This window comes from Rosa chinensis, unplaced genomic scaffold (genome assembly GCF_002994745.2).
Source record: "Rosa chinensis cultivar Old Blush unplaced genomic scaffold, RchiOBHm-V2 RchiOBHmChr0c23, whole genome shotgun sequence".
In the NCBI taxonomy this organism is placed as follows: Eukaryota; Viridiplantae; Streptophyta; class Magnoliopsida; order Rosales; family Rosaceae; genus Rosa; species Rosa chinensis.
The window spans coordinates 139,689-163,902 of NW_020126836.1; the positions used below are offsets into that span (position 1 = coordinate 139,689).

At 38.9% G+C, this 24,214-nt stretch overlaps 2 long non-coding RNA genes across 11 annotated transcripts; one reads left to right on the plus strand and one right to left on the minus strand.

The window, feature by feature from the left end:
* Positions 1-2,781: 2,781 nt before the first annotated feature.
* On the minus strand, positions 2,782-22,040 carry LOC112181318. 10 transcript variants are annotated; one of them, XR_002928784.2, is made up of 13 exons: positions 21,653-22,040; positions 20,829-20,894; positions 20,404-20,489; positions 19,675-19,751; positions 19,177-19,219; positions 14,559-14,679; positions 14,196-14,368; positions 13,611-14,108; positions 11,591-11,703; positions 8,835-8,955; positions 8,474-8,644; positions 7,889-8,386; positions 2,782-3,436 (listed from the first exon to the last, which is right to left on the minus strand). It is a non-coding gene; the product is annotated as an uncharacterized LOC112181318 (long non-coding RNA). The 10 variants fall into 10 exon arrangements; XR_005804293.1 differs by lacking the exon at positions 11,591-11,703 and having other exon boundaries at positions 13,611-13,881; positions 13,983-14,108; positions 14,258-14,368; positions 21,653-22,039; XR_002928783.2 differs by lacking the exon at positions 11,591-11,703 and having other exon boundaries at positions 13,611-13,881; positions 13,983-14,108; positions 21,653-22,038.
* LOC112181319 lies at positions 5,213-5,730 on the plus strand. The gene is made up of 3 exons (XR_002928789.2): positions 5,213-5,329; positions 5,424-5,501; positions 5,603-5,730. It is a non-coding gene; the product is annotated as an uncharacterized LOC112181319 (long non-coding RNA).
* Positions 22,041-24,214: the final 2,174 nt, after the last annotated feature.

Sequence of the window (24,214 nt, forward strand, 5' to 3'; positions counted from 1 at the left end):
CTTTCAGATTCATTATCAGCTTCTCCTCTATTTTTTATTTATTTTTATGTTAGGAGGTTATTGTATGGAACAGCACACCAGAGGATCACAGGATGATTGTTACTAATATTCGAATTAGAACAAATCTCCTGAACATAAAATGAACCAAGTATGATGGTAGAGTTCGTATATGTTCAAATTCTTTTTTTTTTTTTGGTCAATAAGAAGATTCATTGAAAGAGAAACAAAGTACAAACAGAGTCAAATGACAGAGGAAGAGAAAACTGAGAACAGAAAGACTTAAAGCAATAAGAGACTAAAAACAAGTAAACTAAGAAAACAAGCTGCAGCTGTCGGACTAGAAATCAGTCTGGAGGTCGTGGTTGAGCATCATGCCGAAGAGCCGACAACAAAGAGGCTGGGGGATAGTTCATCCACTCTTGGGATAAAAGCCTCTGCTTTGCTGGCTTGGCCGCAGCATCCGCTGAACGGTTAGCTTCACGGGGAGTCCAAATGCAAGTGAAGTGACTGAAGTGGGACTTGAACCTGAGAAGGTCTTCCACAAAGGGATTCAGTTTCCAACTCTCTCCACAGGCTTGGTTGTTTACAAACTCCACCAAATCCTTACAGTCACACTCACAAATGACCTTTTGCTTGTTCAGTCTTGCTGCCAAGAAACCACCTTGGATTAAAGCCATAGCCTCGGACTCAATGGCTGAGTTGTAGGTACTGAAATAGCTTCCTCCAACAAGAAAGCGTCCACGATGATCTCTCAAGATAGTACTTGTACCTCCATTTTTTGTCATGGAATCCCAAGCTCCATCAAAGTTTATCTTGATAAGTCCTCAGGAGGGGGTTTCCAAGAAGTGATACTGTTACTCGATTCTGGAGAAGATATTGCAGACACATTTACCAACCTGGCATTTGTCCATTCAAGGGAACTGAAGTTGGCGTTTGAGATAACTATATCTGGGTTTACCAAACCATTTTTGTAGATAGCTGCACATCTCATTTTCCAGATTTCAAAGAGAATGAAACCCACCATCTCCAGAAATTTTGAGGGATCATCTACCAGTTTTGTACTCTCTTCCACAATACTTAGAAGCCAACAATCTAGCGAGGAGATTTTCTCAAACCTTGGACGATATCCGAGAGGGCAGCCAAACCAAACCCGTTTAGTCCAAGGGCATAGAAGGAGGCAATGCTCAATTGTTTCCGGGAATTGACCACAGAGACTACAAAGGGGAGAAGGAATGATTTTCTTTTTGAACAGGTTCCAGAAACATGGGAGAGCATTTGAAATAGCTCTCCAAAGGAAATTGGATATCTTTGGGATGAGTCCAGAGTTCCAAATCACTTTCCAGACTTTAGCATTAATAAGATGGGACGAAGAGGCCTTACTGACCTCAGGAGCAGCAATCGTAGAGTATAAACAGTGGTAACCAGACTTGACCTTATAATTGCCAGCTTTCTCTCTTGGCCAGATAAGAGTGTCTTCTTTGTTGGGGTTGCCCAAAGGGATTGACTTGATTGCTTTTGTGTCCCCAACCGAAAGGAAGGGTACAATATGGTCAATCCTCCAACAATGATTAATTGGGTCAATGAGCTCCTGAACCGCAAGGGGGTGAATCGATTCCGAGTATCAGTTGGTTTGATCAAACCCCCATTGGAGTTGGGAACCCATCGATCAGTCCAGACATCAACTGACCTTCCATTGTTGATTTGCCTTACAATATGATTAGAGATAGTGTCCCTCCCAGCAATTAGGCTATTCCAACCCCATGAAGGACGCCGACCATTTTTGGCAGTCAAGAAAGACGAGTTTGGAAAATACCTCCCTTTTAACACCTTAACCCACAACGCGTTGGGGTTCTTCAGGATACGCCAGCGTTGTTTGGCAAGAAGGGCCTTATCACTACTAAAAATTTTCTCATATACATCGGCTAGAAACCGATGTAAAAAAAAATTGTACACATGTGTTAGTGGGTGATGTAAAAGATCGCCAAAAAATAGACATCGGTTAAAAACCGATGTCCCATACAACAATAAACATCGGATTAGATTCCAGACTCGATGTTAAATTACTATTATGATCACAAATTGGTGTTTTTAGATATTATTAAACCTTCATATTTATGCATTTAATGCTTAACGAAATATAATTCCAATAGCACTAGTATTCATTTTAACATCGTTACTCATTCTAGAAATGATGTGTAATATATTTTTAGACATCAGAGTTTTTGAAATTTGCCGGCTGTTTATAAACTTTACTGGTACTTGCTATATATCACACTATTTAAGATTGAATCTACATTCTTTTGTATTACTTTACCGATGTTCATTATTCTGTTAAACATCGTTTCCTTTTACAAAGTGATGTCCATTTTTCTATTAAACAACAGTTTTTGAAGTTGACACCGATGTTCATACTTATACTAGACATCGTTTTTCATTTAATAAATCGATGTCCATTGATTTGTTTTACATCGTTTCTTACTTAAAAAGTAAATGTCCATTGCGTTGTTTTACATCTTTTCTTACTTCATAAGTCGATGTCCATTGAATTGTGTTATATCGTTTCTTACTTAATAAGTCGATGTGCACTGAATAAAGAGAAATCAATTTTTGTTTCCAATCTGATGTATCATCTCTTTAATGACATCGTTTTTGTAGTTTAATACTGATTTGAAATAAACGTATATACATCATGTCCTTTACATGAGCATGATGTCCACTAACTTTGTAATTGCTGCTACAATGCATCTATCTAATCCACATTTGACAACATGAAATCTCAAATAATTTGAATATGGGGCATTGCATTAATTTGTATCCAACATGAAAAATGTTAATAGTTCAAAAAATAGGCAAAAAGAACCTAACCTACTTCAAGGGTAGCCTAAAACATATCATTGTAATAAGTGTACATGTAGTTTTGTTCACAGTTGCTGCAACAGTACAACTACTTCCAAATGGTTCACAAAAAATCTAGCTAGCCTTACTCAAAATCACTTTGCTAGTCAGCATCTATAGCAAAGTCTGAAAAGAGTCGGTCACCTCAATGCGCACCTCGTCAAGTTGGAATGTCCAATTCTAAAGAAAACAAAGCTCAGCTGGAATGTCAAGTTGGAGAAAGTCTTGGGATGTCCAATTCTAAAGAAAACAAAGCTCAGCTGAAATCAATATTGAAGGATGAATCAAAATAGTAACAAAAATTATGCTAAGATATAATTAAGAGATTTGAAAAGCCAATATGGTGTCTCTATGCAACACTTTAACATTCTGAACAGATGATAGGCAATGATATAAATTAACTCAGTCAAACTGAAATCATGAATTTAGTAACAAAAAGAAGTATTGCCTGGAAGTTGAGTTGAGAAACTAGATTGGCACCCCTGTCCTAATGCCACATGATCCCCGCGCATATACATTTTTGCATCTTTAGGAGAGCAAGCTGCAAGAAATGATTGTAGAAAACATGATTAAGCAGAGCAAAGAAAACACGAGTACTCGATGGTCCTCCCACATCACAAATGTTTTCTTCTGATTCACAAAATAACACCACCATCAAAGTATTTGAAAAAATCAGAAACCCCCAAAAAGTTTCCACAACAAGGATGTCCCTTTCATCATAACAAATTTATAGTTATAAGACCAACTGATATGCAATAGCTAGTGGTTCTACCGCCAAGACGAGATAAACCTAAGCGCTAGTTAGTCAAGAACGTTATAAACATTATAGAAACTCAGCTTTGAGAGTGAGTGAGTAAATGGCATGCCACCTTCCACGTGTTCTTTCTCACAAAGATACTACACAACATTTGGTACACAATGATAAACAATATGAAGTGAGAGAGAGAGAGAGAGAGAGAGAGGAAAGCTACAGAATCATTAATCTTCTTCTTCATCCTATGCATTGCCTATATACTTCATTCATATTCAGCATAAAGTATTCAGGATTCATCGGGGCACTGACTTGCTCCAGCTTGAAAAAAAAAAAAAAAAAAAGCCAATTCAACCTACCATTAAGTAAAACCAAGATACATCAGACCAGCCCCTTTCTTCAATTTTGTTATAGTCCCCCCAATCTTTTCGAGTATACAAGTTCTTTCATATAGACCACACCAAACCAGTGAAAGAAACCTCCATTTCTAATTGTTCCTCCTCTATTGGTGGACGATGTTCCTAGCTTTGCACGGTTATCCACCCATTTAAAAATACTTTAATCTAAGATTTTTACAAAAGCTATTCAAATATCAACACACATTACTACAAAAACTGCATCACACAACACCCATCAGACAAGAGATTAAAAGTTTACTGTCGTCTGATAACGTGAACTTAATTGTACAACGGTGTTAATCAAGTTCTGTTGTAGGAATGGTACCAAATTGATGACTTTTTCTTCAGAGTTCTATCACACAACACAATTATGCATGTTCTGTTGTCTAAATGACACAAAATTTAGCGGCAGATATCTCGCCATCACTGAACTCAAAATCCCCTCCCAAGACAAGTTCACCAATTTAATCACACAACATAATTTTGTTTCATCTGTTGTAAGAATTCTGCATGCTACAACGGTGTAGTTGTTTCTGTTGTAGGACTAGAACGGGGTGCCAAATTCTGCGCCAAATTTTGAGTGGGCGGCAATGTTGTAAAAATTTGACACCTTCTACTAGGTATATGAAGTGTGTGATATAAAAAATGGCACAACAGATTGTGGGCATTCTGTTGTGTGAAGGCTCAAATCTATTTGAATTGCTTCCCCCAAACCTAGCAAGGCAGCCAAATTTCCCTCCCTACTTTGACATTGTATACTCTCCTACGACAGTTGTTTAATTATCTGTTGTATGACGAACTTAACTCTTCTTTGACAATTTATTGAAGTACTCAAGTCTTACCAAACCTAGACAAATATTCTCGCCAAACCTAGCTATCTGTCGAGAGAAAGAAAAGAAAAGAACCCAGAAACCTTCTTTCCCTCTCGATCACTATCAGAACTCTAAATCATTATCAAAACTTTCTAGCCTGAGTCAAAACACTCTCAATCACTCTCAATCTCTCTCAAAACCTAGATATCGGGTTCTTGCCTTTTTTTTCTAGACTGAAGCCAATTTATCCCAATTCCCAAATAGAAGAATCGAAGACAGAACCCTATCATGAACGAAGTCGCCGTTTTCATGTTTTGAACCAAAATTGGAGTCGCCCTCTCTCAATCTCTTTCTCTCAAAGACTCAGAGTCTCAGTCTCTCCCTCTCTCTGCGGTCCGGCTGCATGATTCTCAGGCTCTCAGCGGCTCAACCTCTCTCCGACTGTCGGAGTCCCCGGTGACAACGAATTTCTGGTAAGTTGAATTTCTGGGTTTTGAATGATTCAATCGAATTCGGAATCATGATTCTCACAATCTCATGAACTCATTCTGGGTTTTCACTTTCCAGTCATCACTCATTCACTCTTGGTTTGCTTCTTCGACTCCTCCTCAAGCTGTCAAGCCACTCCTCAAGCAGCAAACTTTGGTTCGATTTATGGGTTTTTGTCTTTCAATTTTTCAAACTTTCAATCGAATTTCTGGGTCTCATTGTTTCAATTTCACAATTTCTGGGTTCACACTTTTCAGGGCTTTCTGGGTTCGATTTCTGGGTTCAAGGCTTCAAGGAGTTCAAGCTCGGTGATTCTGCAATACATTGTGAGTCTTGTTAAGTTGCTGGAATGCTGGGCATTGAGTCATTGTCTCAAAGTATCAAACTGTGAATGTTTTGTACTTGTGTATCTCGTTCTCAAGTTTTGGATTTTGGTGTTTCTGATTCATGATTGTTGGAGGCTTGGAGCTGTGTTGGACTTTGCTTACTAAGTTACTGTATTGTTTTGAGATAATGATATTTGGCCTCTGTTTTGGGAATTGAATGTTTTGATTAATTGAATTGCAGCTGGTTTTGGCCTCTGTGAATGACTAAATGGGAATTGAATGCTTTGATTAATTGAATTGCAGCTTGTTTTAGCCTCTGTGAATGACTGAATGGGAATTGAATGTTTTGATTAATTGAATTGCAGCTTGACTGGCTTACTGCCTATGCTATGTTTTGTTTACTGGGTTTGTTGATTATAGGGAAATCTCAAAGCTTTACATACAGAAGAGAGATTGTTGAAGAAAAAGCTTTACATACTTCAATTGGCTTTTGTGGAGCAGAAAAAGGCGGATGAGAGTGTCTTGAGGCTGGTTGAAGAGCAAAAGGTATCGACTGCAGGCTGACCAGAAATTGTAGAAATTACTTAAGAATTATGGTATGCTTGGTTTTCACTGACTAGGACTCTTTTATTTTCAGAGGGGAAAAGAGGATGCCTTGCATAAAATACTTCAGTTAGAAAAGAAATTGAATGACAAACAGAAGGTAGAAATGGAAATTGAAGAATTAAATGGTAAATTAGAGGTGATGAAGCATCTTGGGGATGAAGATGATGAAGGCGTTAAAAAGAAGATTGAAGACATGAATCAAGAATTGGGGGAAAAAGTTAAAGAGCTTGAGCATTTGGAAATACTGAATCAAACTCTGATCACCAAAGAGCGCCAGAGCAATGATGAGTTACAAGAAGCTAGTAAAGTGTTAATAGCAGTATGCATTTCTTTTTCCTGTGAACTTGGACTTTGTTAATTTAGAGACACACACACACTCATATAGTTGTATATATAATATGTACATATTGTAGATGCAGAAGTACACAAGAAAAGATTTATATGCAGGAATTCCCATCTGGGTTCTTTGGCCATCAAACTTTAATTCCTTGTTTTTTCTTCTTAAGTTTGGTCCCGGTTTAGTACTTGAAGCTTTATCCCTAATTAGAGGGCAGAGCTGTGAACCTCAAGTCTTGCATTAGAAATTACTGAAGTTAAACAAGAGCCACTAGTTAATGCTCAGCGTTTATTATGGTAGAAATAATGAGGTGTTTTAATTATCATTGGGGGAGTTGAGTGAGAGGTTGGTCAAGTTGAGGATGATGAAAGAGAATGAGTCTGAGTCTCGGGTTGGGGGAGTGTATGAGGACTTCAGGCACAGCTTGGAGATCATCAAGATATCTCAAGAAGAGGAGAAGCATAGGAAAACTTTGAGTGAGTAAGCCATTTTTTGCTGTTTTGATTGGGGTTGATGTTAAGTTTAATAGTTTGTTTTTACACAAGTAGACTGGTTTATTTTGTAAGGCTTAGAAAGAATTGTTTATCAGCAGAAACATAATCGTTCCCATACCCAATTCAGTTAATATTGACAATATATTCTAGGTGTCTAAAGAAACTTGCCCCAGTTCTAAGTTCTAGATCATGGCCGTTGAGACCGAAAATTTCACAAACCCAAAATAAAAATTTTTGGTTCGATGCAAAAGTGAGAGTCCAGTATTTTTAGCTTAATTATCTCCAAAGCAGATAATTGTACAAGTTTGCTATGGCCAAAGAAGGTAGAGTCCTAGTTGTCTTCAAAGTTCAAATAAAACAAGAAAAGGAAGATCATGCATGCATCACGTGGATTGTATTCAAGACCAAGTCAAGAATATTCAAATCATCCATCCAATGAGGATAACAAAAGTCACGACTTGATATCATTTGAAGTGGTAGCAATCAGATGACTCATTTTGTATCAAGTTTTCAAATTCAAATCCCATACTGGAAGTTGTGGATAATTCCCACGGTTGCAAGTTTGAATGTGGGAGTGGTTATCATCATCTGAAGATCATTTCGAATTTAAAATTAGGGTTAACCTGCATGATCTCTTATTCTTCTACGTGCCTATTTAAAGAGCTCTTTACATGCAACAAAGGGGGAGACGGAGAGAAATAGAGAAAAGAGTGAGTCAAGTTTTGTGCATCAAAGGAAGGCAGCGTTCAAGAGGAAGAGAGAGTAAAGAGTTCTAGTTACCTGGAGACGACAACCCGACGACAGGAGAGCTTCATATTCAGGTATCCTGCTGGTCGTTTCTTCAAGGTCTTCCTTGCTCGTTGCTAATATCTCCATGAGTGCAGAAAGACTTGCCTCTGCCTATTTCCATGTGGGCTCTGTAATCCTTCTTAAACAGCTCCGAAAACAAACCACTCCGGCCAAATATGCCAACAACACCATCACAACTCACAAAGCCTCAAATCCCTCATTGTTGCCCACCAAAATCAGAAAACAAAACACCTCCATTTGCCTTTGTGTTAACAAACAGTGCAGGTTTAAAGAGACCAAGAAAAAAAGCACGTTCACAGAGATGGAGGAGGAAAAGATATTTCGGCAAGGGAAGAGGCTCACCCGTGTATTCTCGACCTTCTTTCGATGCCTATATTGCGGTGCGACCTGCGTATAGGTGGCGAAAGCAAGGTCCAACTCAAGGGGGTTTCACTGCACTTGTTTTTGATGCCTGTATCGCGGTGCGTCCTGCATATGGGTGGCAAAGATGAGTGTCAAGTGAAACCTGGGGCTGCCGGTTCACGCCAAGTACAAATTAATCATGCTTCGACTCACAAAGCAAAGAAACTGCTCCGGAGGGATCTTTGTGCAGCGCCAGATGTAAGAAGTTACTTCACCTGCAGCGAAGTCGTCACCAGAATGGTGCCCCTGAAAGTAAAGTGGTCGTCTCTCCACAGAAGGGTGCCTACCTGGCCGCAAGACTGCAGAGTGTTCGGTTTAGCTCACCTTCAATCAAAAGTCAGCAGCATGTTCACATGAGATAGCTAAACTGCAGAAACACAAAGTGGAGGAGTGCAAACTATCTGATGCTTACGGCAAGCACATAATTGCAGGAGCATCACAAATGTAAAGTTGTTCGATCAAGTTCAAGTGATGAAAACGGTCATAGATAGCATTGGAAAATTCATTGTGCTACCTTCTTGTGGGTTACCCCAGCATGCATCGAGGATTGTTCTCGTACAATCAATCTTGAGACCACCTGAAAGCTACGTGGTGGACAAGAGCGAAGCGGGTCAAAGTCTTTTAAAGAACGGTTCCTGCATACAAATGACAGAAGGTCTTGAAACCAATTAAAGAGAACTTTCTTTCTTGAACCGGTGACTTGATAAAAAAAAGGACAAAATATGACAAACTTAATTGTGTAATTGAAGCGGTGGTGCATCTAAACTAGAACTTGCTGTATGACAAAAGATGGCAAGTTTTAATTAAAAGATCTTTTGAGGCGGTGATGTGATCAGTAAGAAGACAAAGAAGCATATATGTCAAAGTCACCGTCCTAAGTCTACTCACCCACAGCCTTCACAAACGCATGGCAATGATCATAAAGCAGCCTTGACTAGCAACGTGACACACCTCCAGTTCTACTTGTATTGATTGAAAAGGCAATTAAATAGGTGGCTAATTAAAGCTTGATTAAACATGTGGTTCACATAGTGGAACCAACGAAATGATCAGTAGCATGTGGTTCATAGTTTATATTTCAAGCCTCTTTCAAAGGATAATTGTCAAAAACAAAAATGAAAAGCAAGACAAGGGATAATTGGCTTTAAAAACGAGTTGGTTCTCCCCTGAAAATTGGTGCGGTCTCAGCCAGGCCTCCTACAAAAAAAATGGGAAGCAAGCCCATTTTAGAGCTAGTTAAAGACGGGTGTCTAAATCAATTATTCTGGTTTCATTGTATGATTCGGCGACAAGTGAAATACGGCAAAAGTCCATTGCACATCTCGACATGATGGGTGTCCAAAAACAATTACTCACTTGAAGCAAATAACTATGGTTCCGGCGAAGAGTCATAAGCCCATTGCCCAGCTCGGCAAGATGAGTGTCCAAATCAAAATTGGCGGACACTCTACCAAATTGGGTGCTCACTCAAAAAACTCTATTTGATGGGTTCAGAATATACACATCCGTCAAACCCAAAGTCGGTACAAAACCGAAAATTCATTCTGATGAACTACAGTGGTTTGATCCCTTCACAGGGTATGTAGGCAGTCTAGCGACCCACTAGATGCAACCACAACTCCAAACAGAATCCCTGACTCCACCAGTCAAATTCAACCAGTCCCAAATGAATCACTGACTCCAGTCAAATTCTCCCAATAGCACAAAAAATCAAATCCATTCCAAATCACACAAATAAAGTCCGAACCAAATTCAAGGGCTTTAAATCCTCTCCCAAACACAAATTCAAAATAAATAGGTCATCTACCCATTTAAATCTCAAATGCCGGAACTACATGTGGTTTGATCCCGCAAAGGGTATGTAGGCAATCTAGAACCAAATTTATCTAGATGCATCCACGTCCTAAACACAAAATCGAATCTCTGGTCCATTTAAACCAAATTCGTCCCAAACACTACTCTCATTCCAAAATCAAAGCCCTCCAATGAGTCATTCACTCATTGGAACTCTTGAACTACGAGTGGCTTGATCCCTCTCCAAGGGTACGTAGGCAACCCATTCAAATGTCCGGGTGCAGCCGCAAAAACAAACAAACACACATCTCATCAATTGGTTTCTTCATAAATGGAATCAAAGGGTGTTTCCCTGTAACAAGGGATTGTAATTAAGAGACACATTCTGTCTTGAATGGGTCGAACCCGAAATAATAAAAACTCTATTCACTAAATGAATACGAGTGAAATTATGTTGGGTGACATTTACGCTTACTGTGTGCAATTTTCTCTCAACATAAATTTTGGCACGCCCAGTGGAACTCATTCTCCTTTTCATCTCCATTTATAACTAATCATATTTGTTACTTGTTTGCCACAGGATACAATATGGCACCACAAGTGAAAATGAACATCTAAGAGCTCAAAGCTACTGAGTCAAAGGCTAGAGATGTAGGACGAGCTGATCATCGTGTTTCATGCATCATCGATCAAGCTCTAATCACAAGTGACATCCTAAAGCTCAATCATGTCCCCACCACAACTCAGATAATGATTGGTTCTATTCCAATCACTTTGGTCGTTACACCACATGAGGTTCCAACAAGGCCCGAAGCCCGATCCCTCAAGTCCCCACAACAAGTATATCTGCAATCACCGACAGCTAACATAGCTTCCGAACCTCAGATAGTCAAGTTCACCTCAACCTCTGACAGCTCATCTGGCCGGAAGGACAAAGTTGTTAAAGTGCACCACCAATGGAGTCTATCTGGGGTCAACAAAATAGCCTCTACAACTGGAAAGTCCAAGAAAGCACGTATACCAGTGGGGACATTTCAAGCAAATAGATCACAGGGGGCATTTCAAGATAATGTACCACAGGGGGCCTTCCGGGACTCTTCAGCAGAATCAAGACCATATATGGTCCCTGTTGTTAGTCCAAATACTCAAGAAATGTTTAAGACAAATAACGGCACAAAGCCTGAGACCATGTCAGTTATGGTCACAAACGCATCGACGATAGAAGAGCAGCTAGAAGAAATGAAGATGATGCTAGCAGAAAAAGATGCTCAAATAGCAGCACTGACTTCTCAGTTAGCCGCTATGGCTAACATTGACAATCACAAAAATGATGAAAAAGGTGATCGTGAAAAGAAAATAGGAGGGCATGGTTCTGCAATCGCAAGTCTTGAAGACATAAAGACACTAATTGCAGAAGGAATCCGTGAAGTATACACGACCTCAAATCCATAGTTCTCTGGGTACTTGAAACCCTACCTTGCTCATTATGATGCATTACCGTTCCCTAAGGGCTATCAGAGGCCAACTTTTGACAAGTTCGATGGAGTAGATGGCTCTCCGCATGAACATTTGGCTCATTTCTTCTCAGCCTGCGGGGAAACATCGCAGTTAGATGCACTGTTGGTAAGGCAATTTGTTCAATCTCTAAAAGGAGCAGCTTTTACTTGGTACAGTCAATTACAACCAGGTTCTATCCTCACATGGGACGATATGCAAAGAGCATTTTTGGCACAATTTGTCAGCTCCAAAAAGAAAGTCTCGATTATCGACTTGGCTGACACTAAACAGGAGTCTGATGAAAGCATCAATGAATTCATATCCAGATGGAGGAGTTTAAACCTCCAATGCTCGGAAAAATTAACGGAGCTTTCGGCGGTACAAATGTGCTCAAACAATCTCTTGCCACATATAGCAACTTTTGTCAGCACCGCAGAACCTCAAACATTCGAAGCGCTAGTCTCAAAAGCTAGCAATGTCGAAAGACAAGTTGCCCGTAAGAAGATTATGACACAGAGGGCATCCTTTAAAGATCATAGAGTCGACAATACAGATGAGTCACTGGCAACCTTTGTCGAAACTGACACCAAGTCGAACAAATGCAAAGGAAAAGAAGGGTCTAGAAAGTTCACTCTCAAAGAAAGGAAAGAAGTCAAATACTCTCTCAATGATGATAATGTCGAACAAATTTTCAGTGAGCTCAACAAAGCACAAGCTATCGAGCTTCCTGAACCAAAACGACAGAGTGTCAACAAGACCAACGACCCCAGATATTGCCAGTACCATCGAATTGTTAGTCATCCAACGAAGGATTGCTTCGTTTTGAAGAACATAATCCAAGAAATGGTCAACAACAAGGAAATTGAGGTGGAGACATCGTCAGCAAAGTAAAATCGAAATTTGTCTGCGATTTTATTTGTCTCTCGAAAGGTGCTTCAAAAAAAAAAAAAAACTGAAGGAAGCTCACTGGATTGAAAACCCGAAAGGGCAGTCCAGGCAAAAATTTGAGCGGGAAAAAAAAAAATTATATGTGCCTGTTGAGCAAAAACCCCATAGAGGGTAGTTCAAGCATAAAAAATTAAGGCTAAAAAAAAAAAAATCCTTCATGGGAACTACGTACGGCTTGATCCCTTAATGGGTACGTAGGCAGTCTAGTCTCAAATTCTAGATCCAGCCACAAAATCTTCAAAACCACATTGTCTCTACCAACGGGATGTGATCATGGCACAAAGCCTTGCACCTCTGAGACTCCTTGTACGAGTATAAACTACAGTTGGCGGAAAAATTACAAATATGGGACAGGTAACTTACAGTGAAGATATCATATGTCTAGGCTCCGGCTTTCCTTCACTGAAAAAAGTTGTCAAGCCTCGTACGCGCAAAGCTTTTCACGCACGACGCTTGAGGGGGCAACTGTTGAGACCGAAAATTTCACAAACCCAAAATAAAAATTTTTGGTTCGATGCAAAAGTGAGTCCAGTATTTTTAGCTTAATTATCTCCAAAGCAGATAATTGTACAAGTTTGCTATGGCCAAAGAAGGTAGAGTCCTAGTTGTCTTCAAAGTTCAAATAAAACAAGAAAAGGAAGATCATGCATGCATCACGTGGATTGTATTCAAGACCAAGTCAAGAATATTCAAATCATCCATCCAATGAGGATAACAAAAGTCACGACTTGATATCATTTGAACTGGTAGCAATCAGATGACTCATTTTGTATCAAGTTTTCAAATTCAAATCCCATACTGGAAGTTGCGGATAATTCCCACGGTTGCAAGTTTGAATGCGGGAGTGGTTATCATCATCTGAAGATCATTTCGAATTTAAAATCAGGGTTAACCTGCATGATCTCTTATTCTTCTACGTGCCTATTTAAAGAGCTCTTTACATGCAACAAAGGGGGGAGACGGAGAGAAATAGAGAAAAGAGTGAGTCAAGTTTTGTGCATCAAAGGAAGGCAGCGTTCAAGAGGAAGAGAGAGTAAAGAGTTCTAGTTACCTGGAGACGACAACCCGACGACAGGAGAGCTTCATATTCAGGTATCCTGCTGGTCGTTTCTTCAAGGTCTTCCTTGCTCGTTGCTAATATCTCCATGAGTGCAGAAAGACTTGCCTCTGCCTATTTCCATGTGGGCTCTGTAATCCTTCTTAAACAGCTCCGAAAACAAACCACTCCGGCCAAATATGCCAACAACACCATCACAACTCACAAAGCCTCAAATCCCTCATTGTTGCCCACCAAAATCAGAAAACAAAACACCTCCATTTGCCTTTGTGTTAACAAACAGTGCAGGTTTAAAGAGACCAAGAAAAAAAGCACGTTCACAGAGATGGAGGAGGAAAAGATATTTCGGCAAGGGAAGAGGCTCACCCGTGTATTCTCGACCTTCTTTCGATGCCTATATTGCGGTGCGTCCTGCGTATAGGTGGCGAAAGCAAGGTCCAACTCAAGGGGGTTTCACTGCACTCGTTTTTGATGCCTGTATCGCGGTGCGTCCTGCATATGGGTGGCAAAGATGAGTGTCAAGTGAAACCTGGGGCTGCCGGTTCACGCCAAGTACAAATTAATCATGCTTCGACTCACAAAGCAAAGAAACTGCTCCGGAGGGATCTTTGTGCAACGCCAGATGTAAGAAGTTACTTCACCTGCAGCGAAGTCGTCACCAGAATGGTGCCCCTGAAAGTAAAGTGGTCGTCTCTCCACAGAAGGGTGCCTACCTCCAGCCGCAAGACTGCAGAGTGTTCGGTTTAGCTCACCTTCAATCAAAAGTCAGCAGCATGTTCACATGAGATAGCTAAACTGCAGAAACACAAAGTGGAGGAGTGCAAACTATCTGATGCTTACGGCAAGCACATAATTGCAGGAGCATCACAAATATAAAGTTGTTCGATCAAGTTCAAGTGGTGAAAACGGTCATAGATAGCATTGGAAAATTCATTGTGCTACCTTCTTGTGGGTTACCCCAGCATGCATCGAGGATTGTTCTCGTACAATCAATCTTGAGACCACCTGAAAGCTACGTGGTGGACAAGAGCGAAGCGGGTCAAAGTCTTTTAAAGAACGGTTCCTGCATACAAATGACAGAAGGTCTTGAAACCAATTAAAGAGAACTTTCTTTCTTGAACCGGTGACTTGATAAAAAAAAGGACAAAATATGACAAACTTAATTGTGTAATTGAAGCGGTGGTGCATCTAAACTAGAACTTGCTGTATGACAAAAGATGGCAAGTTTTAATTGAAAGATCTTTTGAGGCGGTGATGTGATCAGTAAGAAGACAAAGAAGCATATATGTCAAAGTCACCGTCCTAAGTCTACTCACCCACAGCCTTCACAAACGCATGGCAATGATCATAAAGCAGCCTTGACTAGCAACGTGACACACCTCCAGTTCTACTTGTATTGATTGAAAAGGCAATTAAATAGGTGGCTAATTAAAGCTTGATTAAACATGTGGTTCACATAGTGGAACCAACGAAATGATCAGTAGCATGTGGTTCATAGTTTATATTTCAAGCCTCTTTCAAAGGATAATTGTCAAAAACAAAAATGAAAAGCAAGACAAGGGATAATTGGCTTTAAAAACGAGTTGGTTCTCCCCCGAAAATTGGTGCGGTCTCAGCCAGGCCTCCTACAAAAAAAATGGGAAGCAAGCCCATTTTAGAGCTAGTTAAAGACGGGTGTCTAAATCAATTATTCTGGTTTCATTGTATGATTCGGCGACAAGTGAAATACGGCAAAAGTCCATTGCACATCTCGACATGATGGGTGTCCAAAAACAATTACTCACTTGAAGCAAATAACTATGGTTCCGGCGAAGAGTCATAAGCCCATTGCCCAGCTCGGCAAGATGAGTGTCCAAATCAAAATTGGCGGACACTCTACCAAATTGGGTGCTCACTCAAAAAACTATTTGATGGGTTCAGAATATACACATCCGTCAAACCCAAAGTCGGTACAAAACCGAAAATTCATTCTGATGAACTACAGTGGTTTGATCCCTTCACAGGGTATGTAGGCAGTCTAGCGACCCACTAGATGCAACCACAACTCCAAACAGAATCCCTGACTCCACCAATCAAATTCAACCAGTCCCAAATGAATCACTGACTCCAGTCAAATTCTCCCAATAGCACAAAAAATCAAATCCATTCCAAATCACACAAATAAAGTCCGAACCAAATTCAAGGGCTTTAAATCCTCTCCCAAACACAAATTCAAAATAAATAGGTCATCTACCCATTTAAATCTCAAATGCCGGAACTACATGTGGTTTGATCCCGCAAAGGGTATGTAGGCAATCTAGAACCAAATTTATCTAGATGCAACCACGTCCTAAACACAAAATCGAATCTCTGGTCCATTTAAACCAAATTCGTCCCAAACACTACTCTCATTCCAAAATCAAAGCCCTCCAATGAGTCATTCACTCATTGGAACTCTTGAACTACGAGTGGCTTGATCCCTCTCCAAGGGTACGTAGGCAACCCATTCAAATGTCCGGGTGCAGCCGCAAAAACAAACAAACACACATCTCATCAATTGGTTTCTTCATAAATGGAATCAAAGGGTGTTTCCCTGTAACAAGGGATTGTAATTAAGAGACACATTCTGTCTTGAATGAGTCGAACCCGAAATAATAAAAACTCTATTCACTAAATGAATACGAGTGAAATTATGTTGGGTGACATTTACGCTTACTGTGTGCAATTTTCTCTCAACAATGGCTAGATTTTTTTTTTTTATTTCTTTATTTTGCTTTTCTAAATTAAAGAAAAGTCATGGCTTATCAGTATGTGGATCAAGATTAGTTAACAACTTGGAGCTTGCTCTGTGGAGTAATTTACAACTATAGTTCGAACAAATATTTCAATGTTGTGCTCTATTGAATTTATTTTGGGGTCCTCTGCAACTCATTGATTAATGTTGTTGTTTCAGGGCAGAGGCTTCGTATCATAGATATAGGTCAAACTCCTGAGTATATGATGAAGCCCCCGAAGGAAGGCTTGGTTGAGAAGGCAAGTAGAGTTCCTTTATCTTTTGCATTACCTATGACTTTTAACAATATTCATAAATTGAATTTATCTTGGGGGAATTGCTCGCAATTACAACTTCAATGTAGAAAACTCATGAACATTAACAAGTGAAAGGAAGACATTTATTGATTTTTATAATATATTTGTTTTCTATTTTTGACGATGTCGAATTGTTATAAATGCATATGGAATGAATTTTCAGAATAGCTCTTTCTTAAGGTCCTGAGTACTATCCTGATAGAAATGGAGAGAGTCATTGATCATTATGTGTGTGTGTGTGTAAGTGGCACACAGTTATGTTACTCTAGGTCTTCTTATGTTCATAATGTATCCTATCTATTGGAAAGTGTCTGTTTGTAGAGAGTTTAACGTGCACTTGTTGTTATAGTTCTCATATGAGGGAATATTGTCAATGATGATCTATATTCAGCAGTTTGGTGCCTAATATCTGTTAAATACTATGTTGAATGCAGTATTTCCATCTAGATAACATGTCTTCTGCAGAAAAGCTGAAAATTGAGCTTGGCAAAGTTAGAGATGAATTTAAAATGTCAGAGTCAGATTGTGGTTCTGCACGAGTTCAAGGTATGGGTTTTGATATTGTATTTTACTACATCTTTTTTTTAGTCATAGAAGAAAGCATTTTTTGTATTCTCATTCTTACTATACAAGTGTAACTTTAATATTTATCGATGGCACGCAATTCCTAATGTTTAAGAAGGCTTGCTTCCTCGTATCTTAATATTTTTAACATTTATCTATATGTACATCACTGCTAGTTCATACACTATCATACTACTACAGGAGGACAGAAAAAGTAATAGGTAAGTCTATGCAAAAAGATGTCTCAAACCTAATATGTGGTTGGCCACTGATTTTCATTTTTAAGTGCAGATTTGTATCTAGCTAGTTTCTTTATGTGTTTGAATGAGCTGTATGGTAATGTTGGGTTGTTAACTTAAAATTGTTTCAGTGGGAGAGGAGAAGCAACTACATGTATAGCCAAGAGGACATTGATGTAATCCGGAATGAGTGGGCAAAATTTGTCGTCAAGTCATATATGTAGGAGCCATCAAGTAATTGGTTGAAGGAGAGGGCAGTTTGTTCAGTTATATATGCTGATACATATATTCACATGCAGCATATGTATAGCCAAGAGGACATTGATGTAATCCGGAATGAGTGGGCAAAATTTGTCGTCAAGTCATATATGTAGGAGCCATCAAGTAATTGGTTGAAGGAGAGGGCAGTTTGTTCAGTTATATATGCTGATACATATATTCACATGCAGCATATGTGTATGTTTTTGGAACTTACATGTTGTATCAGCTTTTGCTTTCTTTCATGCAGCATATGTGCATGTTTTTGGAACTTGCATGTTGTATTAGCTTTTGCTTTCTTTTGATGTAATTAGCTAGAATGCCTTCTTCTTTGGTTTTATGGAATGGATGGATATATGAAAGCTACCTCTTTTGGTACATTAGATTGTTGAATTAGTGTATTTGAATGCCTAAATCTTATATATTGTGCATTATTTTTGTGGAAATATTTCAGGTAAAGAATTGAAAATAATCAAACAACAGTCGATTACATTACGTTGTAAGAATATGTATATATCGTTAATCACACGACAAAATCAATTTTAATCACACAACGGTACCAATCAAATTTTGTTGTCTCATTAAAAATCACACAACAGAACGAATACATATCAGTTGTCCAATGTTAAATCACATAACGGTATATAAATAAAATGTTGTATGACTTGTGAAGAATTCAACACTGAGCCTCACACATACAACAGTTACTTATGATACCTGTTGTGTGAAGGAACAACCAACAACAGTCGCTATATTTTTCTGTTGTATGATAAGTTAACCAACAACAGAGTGCACATACTTCTGTTGTCTGAGTGTTATTTTTCTGTTGTGTGAGAAGTTAACCAACAACAGCGTGTACTTACTTCTGTTGTCTGATCACCATCGAAAATGCGCCGCATCCAATTTCTGGCATTGGCATGCGCAGAATTGGTGCAACGGTTTTAAGCAGTGCGTTGTGTCTATGATGTTCAGATAACGGTGTTTCACCGTTGTGTGAGTGTGCTTATCACACAACATCGAGATAGACGACAGACATGGTGAACATCACACAACAGATTTCCACCGTTGTGTGATGCAGTTTTTGTAGTAGTGACATACGCAAACAATACATAATTAATCACATAACATTCTAGAATCAAATGATCAATTGGAATACTCACAAATTGCAGCCATACTAGTAACATCAGAATTTAGAAACCAAAGTTCCCACACTTCATGCATGCTTTAATTATTACCCAATTCAGCCTTCACTCAATTGTTCATTTCAAGTTTAACCATTTATGTGCAACTTACGTATAATTAAATACTCTCTTTCATTCACCAGAACAAAGATAACAGAAACATTTCCTAGCTAGTTGCTAATTCAAAAAGTACATTTCTAATTTCACAAAACAAACTAATATAAAGCAACAAAATTGCAGAAACCATACCTAGATGTTCACAACCCTTGCCTTTGAAATTCTCAGATGGTTCCTGCAAAAGCAAGATAAAAAAAAAAAATTACAAACCAAATCAAACTAATACATTTCATAAAGTTGTTCAATTTTTTTTTTATCTAGCTTCCAACTCACATATACACAAGTGAAAAAGAAAATTCCATGAACTACTGATATTTCATGACTACCTTTTATCAATAGATAAATTGGAAAAAGCTCTGATACTCAAGATCAAATAAAATCCAACCCTCTTACCTATTCTTAGAGCAGATAATCAACAGAAAAATACAAAGAAAATAAATCCCAATAAAAAAAAATTCCAAGTTTACGAACTATAACTCAGAAGAATAAACTCAACAACACCAAGCTTCCTTCTGTTTTCTGCAAACACCAATCCGATTTCAAAGAGATTGACAAGAAAGAATCACAAAAACATTAACTTAGAACAAAAACAAAGGCAAAAAATCGAAAACCCATTCCTAGATCACACACCTTCTTCTTACTGCATACTAATTCCAGATTTTCAAAGACGACCGAAGAAGTTCCGAGTCTTGTCCCAACTGCAATGCCTGGAGATACAAAGACAAAGAACAAAGACGATAGGTTGAAGCTTCTTTTACATCAAAGCACCTTGACATTGAAAATTTGAAACCAAATCCACCTCAAATTTCAGATAACACCCCAATATAAACCCCCAAAGCAACAAAAATCAAGGAGGTACTAAACTTACTTGAGCTGCAAAACAAAGGCACAAAAGCATGACTTAACATGAAGGAGATATAGGTCTAAATACCTATTGCTCTTCCTCTATAACTTGATTCAACTTCCTACAGTAGAAGACCAGACTCATGACAATGAAATGTGTGGATATATACCCTCTCTATTGGGACTAGCCAGCCTACTTCATAATTCATTGCATATGGAATAGGTACATCCAGCTCAAAATATTTTAGCTAGGTCCGAATAGAACTCCACTAAACATGACTGATTTGCATTATTTCCAATAAGAATAGACCATACTGCACTATATCAGGACACATAGCTAACCTTGAACTAATAGGTTTAAAGCTGCACTAACCTTGAACCTCCATCTGTAGTATACCTAAATTTCATATAATTATAGTGAAATGTCTCTTAAAAGTGAAATTTCTACATGCTATAATACTTGACTCTGTGCATACATATGCAAATTAAGAAAAACAAAAGTGAGGCAGAACCTACCCCATAATAAGCTTTCTTTATTTCTGATGCACTTGCATTCCTGCTAACCCCAACTGTCTCATAGTAATCTCTTGCAGCCATAGATGCTGGCACAAAGAAGAAAAACAAGCCACATCAATAAATTCAGTCTCGCTTACATATATCGAAGTAATAACAAATAATGGTGTGGCAATATAAGAAACTGTGTAATACATATAAACAAAACCTTAAGCTCCAATTCTCTCCTTAAAAATAGTATTTATACCCAAGTTTTCTCAACCCCAAAAAAAAAAAAATGATGAGACAAAGACACCCAGAGTTTCATATATAAAAACCAGTGAGGATTTCACATGAGTAGAATGTTGCCGATAAACAGAAATTACTAGAACAGTTATACACATGAACAAATAAATCAAAATGAAAAGTTATGGGGATGTGAGGGATACCAGTTCCATGAATTGATCTCATTGTAGTCCAATTGGTAGTTAAAGCTCCCGGAAACCTTCTGTAAACTGCCAAAGAAAGAAAAGGGTCCATTCATATAGGAATAAGAAAACTTGATGATTCTGTTTATCACTAGATTGAGACCACCAAAAAGATGACAAATTATCTGACTCTAATTTCCTTTCCATTCCCAAAATCTCTACTGCAAAGCGTGATATGTTATCCTCTTTCAAAAATATATTCATCCCCCAATTAATGAACACCATTGAAGGGGTGTATTATGCACCATGAGACGCACTAACAAAGAATTCTAGCAAAAGGATATGCAGGCAATACTCAATCACCGACTGTTAACGGGAAATTATCCAGGCACCAGTATTCTTTAGATTCAAGGCATCAATGATTGATGCAATACTAACAGTACCCGACAGGAAAAAGACTTACAAAGTATAATACTAATTCCTCCAGTCTACAATCATTAAATTACACAAAATCTAGCCTCACAGAGATAGAACACACTCAAAATTCAATATTTGATGCTGTATAAATCATGGTAAATAACTAATCCCTAATAAAAACAAACCACCATTTACAAATAACAACCGAAGAATATCATGGATCAAATTTCAGGATATACAAAGCAACACAAGGAAAATAGTCAGTCTTTCCAATATAGCAATCACCAATTTGACCCATAACACACAATACCTTCTTGTTTTCCGCAATAACTCCAAACAAAAAAATTCAAAATTGAAAATCTAAAACTGAAACCACACAAAATGGAACAGAATTCATCTCCATATACCAAAAATCAAACAAACACTACCTAGGGAAATTGAATCGGGATAAAAAGGGATTGTGGTGAATCGATTCTTGATAGAAAGAGGGAGGGTTTGGGAATCTCCGTCTGTGAGAATCAAAAGGATGACGAGTTAGATCTGAAGGTAGAGGCGCATTCTCCTTGGAGGCTTGCCGGAGCTACAGTTTGGCGAGTGGCGACTGGGGAGGCTTGGCTTCATTGTCTCCCGTAAGAAATTGTAGCGCGGCTGCATAGACTTCATCTTCGTCAATTCCACAGAGAGACAGACGGTTTTAGAGAGAGAGAGAGAGCGGCGAGAAGGAGGAGGCCATTAATGAGAAAGAGAAAGTAGAGGGAGGCAGTGGTGGCCGTGGAAAGATAGCGGGAGAGGAGTAGGATGGGATTGTAAGATAATAAAGTGAGTGAAGATAAAAGTGGAAAAACTGACCATGTGTGGGGGGAATGAAAATTTTGTTCCCCGCGTGTACGAAATGTTTTAACTTAGTCTTTCCGCGTTTTTGAAAATTTTGAAATCAAAATATAGACATCAGTCAACAGTAACAAACGATATTAATTGTATAAATAGAAATCAGATTTTCAGAAACCGATGTTAGAATATTTTTTTACATCACATGAAATCTGAACTGATGTAAATGACGTGATGTCTATGAGCATAATTCTAGTAGTGTATTGAAGGCATTGAGCTCTCGAAAGCCTAATCCACTGTTTGACTTTGCTTCACACAATTTAGACCAGGCCTTCCAATGAATTTTTGGCTTTGTGTCCTTGAATCCCCACCAAAAATTTGCTAGATCAGAGTTTATAGCCTTACAGAGAGTCTTCAGAAGCAGGAAAATCAACATGGGATATGTGGGAACTGCCAAAGCAACTGCTTTTAAAAGAACTTCTCGTCCCGCTTAAGAGAGAAAATTCGCCTTCCAGCCATTGATCTTGGTAGCAATTCTGTCTCGGATGTAAGAAATCATTTCTCTTTTGGTTTTTCCCCAATGACAAGGAAGACCAAGGTAGACACCCGGTTTCTCAGCAACGAGGATTTAAAGAATACTTGCTAACTCAAGTTTGGTGGTTCTGGGGGTACCAGCAGAGAAGAGGACTGAAGACTTGTTTAGATTAATGGATTGACCAGAAGCCAGACAATACTGAGATAAAACAGAGTTGAGCGCTACACAATTGCGCTCATTGGCTTTGGTAAAGAACAAAGCATCATCAGCAAACAAAAGGTGAGTCAAGCAGGGCCCGTCATTCCTAAGCCTAATTCCTTGAAGAGAGTTCGCTGAAGCTGTACTAGCAATATTGGTAGAGAGGACCTCACACACAATTAAGAAAAGGTAAGGGGAGAGAGGATCCCCTTGCCTAAGTCCCCTTGAGGGTTTGAAAGAATCACCTGCAACTCCATTGACCAAAACAGAGAAAGAGACCGAGGAAACACAACCCATAACCAATTTTATCCACAGATTATCAAAGCCCATCTTCCTCAAGGTAGCTTCAAGGAAGTCCCATTCCACTCTGTCATAGGCCTTATTCATGTCGAGATTTAGAGCTAGCTCATGATCAGTGGCAGAATTCAAGCACTTTAAGTGATGGAAGACTTCGTGGGCAATGATCAGGTTATCCTGTATTTGTCTTCCAGGGATAAAAGCATTATGTTCTTTAGAAATGATCTTGGGAATAATGGCCTTAAGCCTATTTGTAAGAAGCTTAAAAATTATCTTGAAAGAATTGTTGCAGAGGCTGATAGGCCGAAATTGATCAACAGACTTAGGAGCTGGGATTTTTGGAATTAAGGCAATGTTTGTTGTGTTGATAGCCTCAATCGAGAACTCATCATTAAAGAAGCTATGCACCATAGAATCGATAGTGTCACAAACCACATCCCATTAATTGTTGTGGAAAGATCCCGGAAAGCCGTCAGGGCCAAGAGCCTAGTTGTTTGGTGGCTCTCATGACTTCCTCCACTGTAAAAGGTTTAGAGAGGTCATGATTCTGAGAGGCTGAAATTCTTGAAGACACATTACATAAAACAGTGTTGAAATCTCGAGGAGAAGAGGCTTGGAAGAGATCGCTGAAATAGTCCTTAAAAGCTGCATGGATACTGACCTCATCGTAAACTAGGGGTCGTCAACGGGCCGGGCCGGGCCCGGCCCGGCCCATTCATAGCGGGCTCGGGCCGGGCCGGGCCGGGCCTTGCCATATTTTTAAATAATTGCGGGCCGGGCCAGGCCGGGCTTTATTAAAAATCAAAGGATCCAAGCCCGTCCATATAAAGCGGGCCTTGCGGGCTTTTTCGGGCCGGGCCGGGCTTGGCCTTGCGGGCTTTTTTGGGCCGGGCCTTGCGGGCTTTATTTATAAATAAATATTTAAAGACACAAGTTTTTTTTTTTTAATCAAGCTTTGGAAATTTAATGGATAATGATCAAATACAACCAAAGATAATAGATCTATATAACTATATTGTACCAAAAAAAATCTATATTTATATATAGATACTAATTTATTGATAAATGAATTTTTAAAGACACTAATTTTTTATAAACCTATATTTATATATGGATTAAATTCTGCTTACTA